Source organism: Zea mays, chromosome 3 (assembly GCF_902167145.1).
Source record: "Zea mays cultivar B73 chromosome 3, Zm-B73-REFERENCE-NAM-5.0, whole genome shotgun sequence".
NCBI classification, from domain to species: Eukaryota; Viridiplantae; Streptophyta; class Magnoliopsida; order Poales; family Poaceae; genus Zea; species Zea mays.
The window spans coordinates 232,885,794-232,895,679 of NC_050098.1; positions in this window are offsets into that span (position 1 = coordinate 232,885,794).

Sequence of the window (9,886 nt, forward strand, 5' to 3'; positions counted from 1 at the left end):
TAAATCATATGAGAGGTTATTCTATAAATAATTATCTCAACTTTAATCTAAGTTATAAATTTACCATAAATTATATTTTGGTAGATAATGATGAGCACATTAACAAGACTAACCAACATAAGTTAAATAAAGATCTAATTATAAAATAATGAGATATGGTATAATAAATGTTGTTATTGTATAGTAAATATTCATACGAGACTAACGCAACTTGAACGGATCAAATCAGAGTTACGAATTGTGAGTTATGAATTTCCGAAGGTTTTATGTGTTTGGTACGGAAATAACTAAGTGTTCAAATTTAATATAGTTTTCATACTAAAACAGAGTCATTAGGTGATAAACAATATTAATACAAAATTATTATAACTGGAATTACTCAATTTAGAGCTATAATGGATTTTCTATGAATTAAATAAGTCCCTGCAATTAAATGTGCACTAAAAATTAATTTCTATAATTACTTATTTATTTTCTCTGCTCCCTGGACTGAGCACATGAATTCTGGAAAGTGTAGGGGCCTCTGTGCAAACAAAACTAAGACTCAAAGCGCTATAGCTTGGACTATGGGTTGATTCTAAAATAATTTGGGGTCTCTTGTACAATTTCACGCTGCCGAAGGGGTATCGTTGCACTCTGGCCGCTCGATCTAAAACCGAGAGTCACGATTAGATCGCTACCACCGATAACCGGTATACAATACCCACCCCACGATCTGAAATGGACGGCTCTGATTTTATGTTGTCTGATCTCACGCAAGCCACACGATCAAGATCCGGGGGCCAAGATCTCAATGACCGAATCGGTATTCCCAGATCCAATCGGGGCCGTGTCTCAAGTATCCAACGATCCATCGTCGTCTTCATTTACTAACCCTCAAGCCATTACGGCGGCGGCCTGCTCGACTGCACCACGGCGGAGCCATGCCGGTGAACCCTAGTTCCGCGCCCAAGGACACTACCCCCGAGCCCGCTAGCGTTGACGCGAAGCGCACATGATGACGAATACAGGGATGGGTAACTTACCAGCAGCGGCGTAGAAGAACCCCCTGGCCACGGAACCAGGCAGTCGGCGGCGGAACACAGTCGGCGGCGAGAAATTGTCCTCAAACCACCACCTCCCGCCCCCGATTGCTGCCAGGAACACGACACACAGGTTCGCGCGCACCTTCTCAACCCAAAACTGACCCTACCCAGACTGTGCTGGGGGCGAACTACTATGGCAGCGGCGGCACTCTTCTTCACAGCTGCCCGATAATGGTGGCCCAACCTGACGGTGCGGTTTGAGGGAGGCAGGTAGACGGCACGAGCTACATACCCAGGCATGAGAACTATCGGTCGAGCGACAATCCTGAGATGCAGATTTGGCCCACCATGCCGAGCATCACAGAGGAGCTGACCCAGCCATGGCGCGGGTCAAAATTTGGGTGCGATGCAGCCATATTTATACACTAATTCAGGGAATCACGACCTGACAGTTGGAACTGCATCGCGAGCTTCACGAGGAGATCCTAGAGTCCGTTGAATCACGCGAGCGCATGGATTTGTTTAAGTCTACGCGGCTGTTGACGCGAGGAAGATGGATCCGAGCGTCGGGGTCCACCTGACAGCCACAGAGGGGCAGAGCGCGTGCGCGATAGAGGAAGCAGCTGGCGGGGCGGTTTCGCTGGCACCCATGGCCCACATGCTAGAGAGGGTGTCAAATGTGCGGGTCGTGCTCAGGCGAGGTAGTGGGAATATGGGCTGAGCGACGCAAATAGGGTGGTGGGCCGCGGCAGAATGGCGCACACAGGAAGGAGTGGGATGGGCCGAGAAGAGAGAGATTCAATCCAAGTAAAGGTTTTTCTTTATTTCTTTATTTATTTATTTATTTATTTTTGTTTTCTATTTTCAATTCCAAATTCAACTCAGATTTTTAGTTTTAAAATTCAAAATAAATGTAAAGTCAAAACTCAAATATGAATGCTACAATATTTTATTAATTAATCGATTAATTTCCCTATTTAGACAAGTGCTTTCAAATATAAAACTCATACACACTTAAGTAGAGAATAGGTATTTTAAAAATATAATCTCTAGTTTGTACTATTCTTTAGTGAATAATTATAAATATGTTTCAACAAAGAGGTAACAAATTTATATGGAGATTATTTTAGATCTTTATTAGGAACATAATTATGTTATGTGGTGTTGTCCCAAATGTAATAATTTTTTTACTGGAGGATTTTCTAGCACCAAAAACCTTGGAGAGTTTATTTATTTATTTTTACTAATTTTCAAAATGAGACTTTAGGTGCTACAAATAAAATGCATTAGATGGTTATCTTCTCGGTTCTCATATTTATCATCTCAACATTGTCTTTGAATCAGGACTAAGTACAAACCTTTAAGATTTGATTGCGGTGAGGATGCGACTAACAAGGATAAATGTATGATTGTTTCACTCATTTCCTACATTATGTAAATAGCCTATTTTCTCGCACTGTGCAACTGCCCTCAGGATACATCAGCTAATTATTGTTACTCTACGTTAAACAAAAAATGATGCACAAATGAATCAAGCAAATAGTTATACTAGCAACTCGAAGAGCACCTACTTCATCACTCATCCAACCATACACCGGTTCAGCAATCTCTAACAGGAAAAAACATGATATATATATATATATATATATATATATATATATATATATATATATATATATATATATATATATATATTGTAACACCCACTTTGTAAATTGTTAGAAATAATATCAATAGAGAAACAATTTCTCTTTATGTGAGTTTGATCTTTATGCATCATCATATGTGAACACCATATCCAAAAACAATTAATAAAAGAATATATGCCATTAAAATTGTGCATCATGCTGGAATTTTACTTTGTATGCATTTTGTGACAACATGGAATAATGTGAAATATACCCAAGTCCAAAGTAGAATTTAAGAATCAAAGGGAAATTCAAGAATTTAAAATAAGAGGAAGAAAGAGAGAACTGATATAAGAATATAAATGATATATAAATATATCTCCAAATTTGAAACTTCTTTATGGCGCCATGTAATCTAAGTATAAATCTGTCACAAGTTTGAATTTAAATTAGGATTTAAATTTGAATTGGTAAAATGATAGGGAAAATAGAAAATAAAACATAAAAGAAAAAGGGAAAACGCTTGTACTGGTCCGCCAACCTTGAATTCGACCCAATCTCCCTTTGCTACCGCGCGGCCCAGGTCTCTTCACCGCGCGCGCGGCTGACTTTCAGGCGGGGCCTACCCGTCAGTCTCGGGCGCGGACTTCTTCCACTGACGTACTGGGCCCACTGGGCAGTCTCGGTGTTTTTCTGTTTATCCTCCTAACTCGCGCGGCGAACGCCTTCTCCGTGATCCGCGTTGCCGCGTGCGCCCCTCTCGTCGGTCGTTCGCCCGTTCGGCCTCGCCGCATCACTGCCCTGTGGGCCAGCCTCTGGGAGACCGGCTGTGCACGCCGCGCTTGCGCCGCTGCGTCGGGGACCCTCTGGTCAAATCTCTCTCCCTCGACTCTGCAACGGCCGTGGCCGATACGCCCGCCACCACGCGGAATTGGTGGGCAGCTGCACCACGACCACCCGGCCTCACCCGGCCATATAATCCTGGCATCCTGAACCCTCTCCGCCGTTCGTTTCTGTGCCCAACCTTGTCGCCAGGAAGTGAGCTTGGGAGAGAGAGAAAAACGGGGGGCGGAAGCAGGGAGTCACGTGGTTCCGTCATTGTTGCCGTCGGATGCCCGGGAGCTAGTCGGGGACCTGCACTGTGAGGTTGCGAAGTTATCCGAAGCGCTTGCTGGTCGAATCGACGGGCGGTGCAACCTCAATTTCTCGCCGTAGTGCTTCACCGCCACGGCAGCCGCGGAATCACGGGGTCCGGCTTCGTCGTCGCTTCAACCCTTCGGTATGGCCTTCGACTACCTTTACCGCGTTTGTAGGAACGTTATGCATCTGTCCGTTGTAGTTCGAGGCACCGTAGCGTCGCTTGGGTAGCTCACCGGACTTCTCTGCCTGGGGTAACGCGGCGCGCCGTGGACCGAGTCTTGCACTTGATGTCGGCCGAAATTTGTCTGGGAATTGAGTTCAGGGAGTCGTCAATCTCGCGGGGGCCGAACGAATTTGGGTCTGGCGCTCGGGTTGGCCGGATTCGTGGGCTCCGGTGACCCCGCCACCGTGCGCAGTGGCAGGTTGGGTGGCTCGGGCAGGGTTGAGGACGATGCTTCCGCGACCGTCGGATCGGCCACGGGCGCTCTGGATCAGTTGAGAGATTTTTTTTAATCTAGGACGTCGAGATCTGATCGGAGGGTGCGTAGCGCTCACTGGTTCGCGTGAGAGGCGAGTCGATCTGGGCGCTTGGATTCTAATCCGACGGCCAGTGCTTCACGATATCCCTTCACCGTGGCAGAATTTCTAAAGAGCCCCTGAGATTCTAGATTATCAACCCGCCGTCTAGAGCAACAGTGCTCTGAGTCTCAGGATTAGTTGTAGAATAGCCCCTGGGTTTATCTGGATTTGAGGCCCAGTCCAGTGCTGTTTTAAAATGAGTAAATGAATTAGAAAATGTATTTTTAATACAAAAATAAGTGCTAAATCTTCAATAATTCATAGAAAATTCATACTTGCTCCAAATTAATCCATTCTACTTTCTAAATTTTTATAATTTTATTGTCTATCACTTAGAGCCACTGTTTTATCATGACAACAGTAGGAAAATTAATCTCACACTTAATCTTATTTAAAACACATAAAACCTTTGAAAAGGCATAACTTAAAATCTATAACTCCAAAAATTATGATTCCTGTTCCTAGAATTTTATTTTATTATGTAGAATATTTCTGTGTATTTTGTTTACATGCTTGGTGTAATGTTAATTTTCCCTATATCCTGTGCTTGCTTGTATTGTGGCGAGTAGAAGAGCCCGTTGCTGAGGATCCTGGTGAGCAGCAGGTTGAAGTAGCTGAGCAGGAGCTCATTGAAGGCAAGTTGTGCCCTTGACCACTTTTACCCAATAATGTTCTTTAATATCATTTATCCATGCATAGGTTAATTTTGATGGGACCCAATAGGTCACCCTAGATTGTTTATCTCATTACCTTGTTTACCCCTGATTCACTTGGGTAGTTTGCTATTGCTTTACCTAGTTTTGGGATAATCATTTATTACCTCTATGTTCCAATTCTGTTGTTATTCTATTTATGTTCATGTCAAGTTCATTAATGTTAATTGGAACATAGAGCTTAACTTGAGAACCACGTGCCACCACAAGGGTTTAATGGGACGCCCTTGGCTGACTAATTAGGAAAGCTAGTGGAAGACTACCTTACCCGAAAGGGGCAAGGGCAGTAGGGGAGTGGTCAGTGTAGGGAGGTCCTTGCTTGATTTTGCTGCGATGGCGGTCAGGCAAGAACCCTGCATTGGAACTTCCTATAAACTGTAGCGGGTTTTCGGAAGCTAGTGGAACTTTGTAAAGGCCTCGTAGTGTTGCCCTGCCGCGCTTCCTAGGTAGAGGTGTATGGGATTCGCGACCCCTTGGCAGATGGGTAACATGACTTGTGGGTAAAGGGTACAACCTCTGCATAGTGTAAAACTGGTATACTAGTCGTGCTCGCGGTCATGAGCAGCTCAGGACTCTCTGATGTTTAAATTATGGAACCTAAATTCAATTTTGTCATTTGCATATGCATGGGTTTATTATTAATTTTGTTCAATTACTTTATTTAAGGTTTGGTATTTACTTACACTTAGTAACTGCTAATAAAATTTTGACCAACTACTTAAAAGCAATGCTCAACTTTAACCCATATCATTGATTAGCCTTACACATCACATGAACTCACACCTTTGTGAGTTTATGTCCACTGGTTCCCCACAACTTGTTGAGCTATGAGCATGTGTGAGCTCACCCTTGCTGTCTCACACCCCCCCCCCACAGGAGAAGAGCAGGTGGTTCAGGAGGAGCCACAAGGCGAGGAGTTTGATCTGATCTAGGTGGCGTTTCTCAGTCGACATTGGCGCCGACGATCCTTAGTTCGTTTTATCTTTATTATTTTATTTTGTAATAAGTCTTCCGCTATGTAATAAATACTCTGATGTTTTATGACATTTATCTCTATACACTCTGTTATTATATATGTTGTCTTCTTGGCGCATGTATGAGATGCACCTGGCTTTGTTCCTTAAAGCCGGGTGTGACAGAAGTGGTATCAGAGGAATGTTGACTGTAGGACGAAACCTAGATAGAAATGGACAAACCCTTACCTACTTACCTTACTCTGACTCATTCTATACTTATCTCACTCTGATTCTTTCTACACTTATCTTGATCTTGTCTCACCTTTTGCTATTCTACTCTGATTAATCTTATCTTTTCTACTCTAAGACAAGATGGATTTCACACCTTGGGATCCTACCACTATGATCTTTCTAAGAGATAGGAGGCCTAAGACAAAATTAAAACTATTTTCTTTATTTAAAAATGTTGTTTGATTGTTCTGATGATAAATGTCTGATTTGCTTCTTTGATTGATTGAATTATTATAGATGGACATCTTAGCATATACCAATATAAGATATTGAATTAGCTTTAGTAGGTGAAATATTAATCCGCTTAGCTAATAAATCCCCCCAAAGTAACCTGGTTTGTAAATACCTGCCTTGTCTACTATTTTCTTACCATATGTATCTAACTCAGATGGTCAATACCAGGCGGGGTGGTGGAATTGATCTGCCTCCTAATCGACACACTCGAAGGATATACAGACAACCTCAGCCACAGCCAGCAGAGATGAATCCTCCTAATCCTCCACCAGGCGGAGTTGACCCACTGGTTGCTGCTCAGATGGCGGTGATGCAGCAAATGGCAGACACTATGGCTGATATGCGTGCCCAGATGCAGCAAGAACGCCAGGAGATGCGTCAGGAAAGAGAATATATACGCCAGGAGTTGCGCTAGGAGCGAGATGAGATACGCCAGGAAAGGAGGGCACAACAACAGCAGCTGCAACAACAAATGCAACAGCAGCAACAACAACAGCAGCAACAAGTACCACTGCCCCTCCACCACCACCCGTTCCACCCCGTGATAAGCATAGGGAGTTCATGAGTCATAAGCCACCTACATTCGCTAGCTCACCTGATCCACTAGATGCGGATGATTGGCTGAAGTCCGTTGAAAAGATGCTGAATATTGCACAGTGCACGGATCGGGAGAAGGTTTTATATGCTTCTGCACGTCTGACAGGTCCTGCTGCTGACTGGTGGGATTCTTATACTGCTGCTGCCCACGATGCTGCTGATACTATTACTTGGGCAGAGTTCAGTACACAGTTCAGAAACTACCATATTCCAGCTGGTATGATAAAGATCAAGAAGAAGGAGTTTCTGTCATTGAAGCAAGGCAACATGTCAGTCAGCGAGTATAGAGACAAATTTATTCAGCTGTCGAGATATGCTCCGGAGGAAGTTGCTGAGGATGAGAGGAAGCAGGAGCATTTTATTGAAGGATTTAATGGACCACTACAGTATGCACTGGTTGCACACACTTTTCCATCATTTCAGAGGTTGCTTGATAAGGCCCTGGCTATTGAACACAAGCGTGTTCAATTGGGTGATTTGAAGAGAAAGGCAATATCTCAAGTACAAGGAAGTAGCAGTGTTCGTCCTCGCTACAGTTCACCATAGGGTACACCGACTCGACCAGGAGGATCGCGCCCAGTTCAGCAATCACCACTGAGGACTCCACCTCCTCGGCAGGCTACCCCTATTGGCACCCCGACGAAGTTTTCAGGACAGAGTCCAGGCACTACTTGTTTCAAGTGTGGTAAGACTGGACATTATGCAAATGTCTGCCCACAGAGGATTGCTACTACTCCAGTTCAGAACAGGCAGCAAACTCCAGGATCTGGCAAGGGATATTCTATTGCCAAAGTTAATCAAGTCAGCGTTGATGCTACCCCGGATGGTGGGGACCTCGTAATTGGTATGTTTTATGTTAATGCAATTCCTGCAACCATATTATTTGATTCTGGTGCTACACATTCATTCATGTCTGCTAGATATGCCAACACAAATGAAATACCACTGCTAAATATGAGAAAACCCATGATAGTAATTACACCTAAAGGGCCTGTTGAGGCGAATCAAATGACACGTAGATTGACATTGACCATTATGGGTAGAGAATTTGGAGCTACTGCTATAATATTAGAGTCAAGCAGTATAGATCTGATCCTTGGTATGTCATGGCTAAGAAAGGCAAAGGCCGTTATAGCATGTGGTAGAGGTACCGTAGAACTCACTACCACTAAAGGAGAAAGGTTTCAAGTTAATATTGCAGTAACCTCCTCACCCATGCGTGCAATGTTCTTTATACCCGAGGAGTTTGTTGGTGACAACATCCGAGTGGTTAGAGATTTTCCGGATGTCTTTCCAGAGGAGTTACCAGGGATGCCACCTGATAGAGAAGTTGAGTTTGTTATTGACCTCTTACCTGGAACCGCCCCTATTTCTAAACGGCCATATAGGATGTCCGTAGAGGAGTTGAAGGAACTTAAGAAGCAGTTAACTGAGTTACAAGATGCTGGGTACATTCGTCCGAGTTCCTCACCTTGGGGAGCGCCGGTCTTGTTTGTACAGAAGAAGGATGGATCGCAGCGGATGTGTGTGGATTATAGATCTCTTAATGATGTTACGGTGAAGAACAAGTATCCGTTGCCCCGTATTGAGGATTTATTTGATCAGATGAGAGGTGCTAGAGTATTCTCGAAGATTGATCTCCGATCCGGTTACCATCAGATGAGGATTAGACCATCGGATATTCCCAAGACGGCTTTCTCGACTCGATATGGATTATATGAGTTTACTGTTATGTCGTTTGGATTAACCAATGCACTAGCTTATTTTATGAATTTGATGAACAAGGTGTTTATGGAGTATTTGGACAGATTCGTCGTGGTATTCATCGACGACATTCTTATTTATTCCCAGAGTGATAACGATCATGAGGAACATCTGAGATTGGTGCTGCAGAAGCTACGAGATAACCAGCTATATGCCAAGTTCAGCAAGTGCGAGTTTTGGATTGGCGAGGTGCCATTTCTTGGTCATATTATTTCTAATGGAGGAATTTCAGTGGATCCTGCTAAGGTTAAGGAGATAATGGAGTGGAGAGTACCCACTACAGTTACTGAGATTCGGAGTTTCTTGGGATTAGCAGGCTACTATCGGAGATTTATTGAAGGATTTTCTAAGATTGCCAAACCTATGACTTCGCTTTTGGAGAAAGGAAAAGAATTTAAGTGGGACGAGAAGTGTCAAGACAGCTTTGAGCAATTGAAAAAGAGGTTGATGTCGCCACCAGTATTGGTTATGCCAGACCTACAGAAAGGATTTGATATCTATTGTGATGCATGTGGCCAAGGCTTAGGATGTGTGCTCATGCAAGAAGGACATGTGATCGCTTATGCTTCTCGTCAGTTACGGAAACATGAATCGAACTACCCCACTCATGACTTGGAATTGGCAGCCGTTGTGCATGCGCTTAAGATTTGGAGACATTATATCATGGGGACCAAGTGCCAAGTATACACGGATCATAAGAGTTTGAAGTATATATTCACTCAGAAGGATCTCAACCTTAGGCAACGCCGTTGGTTGGAGCTTATTAAAGATTCTGATTTGGAGATTCACTATCACCCGGGCAAGGCAAATTTTGTTGCAGATGCCTTGAGTCGCAAGGAGCATGTACATTCAGCTATTGTTGCCCAGCTACCCGACGAGATTGTTGAGGATTTCAGGAGACTTAATCTAGGGATAGTTGCTCATACTGAAGGAGTTACTATTGATGTGGAACCTACTTT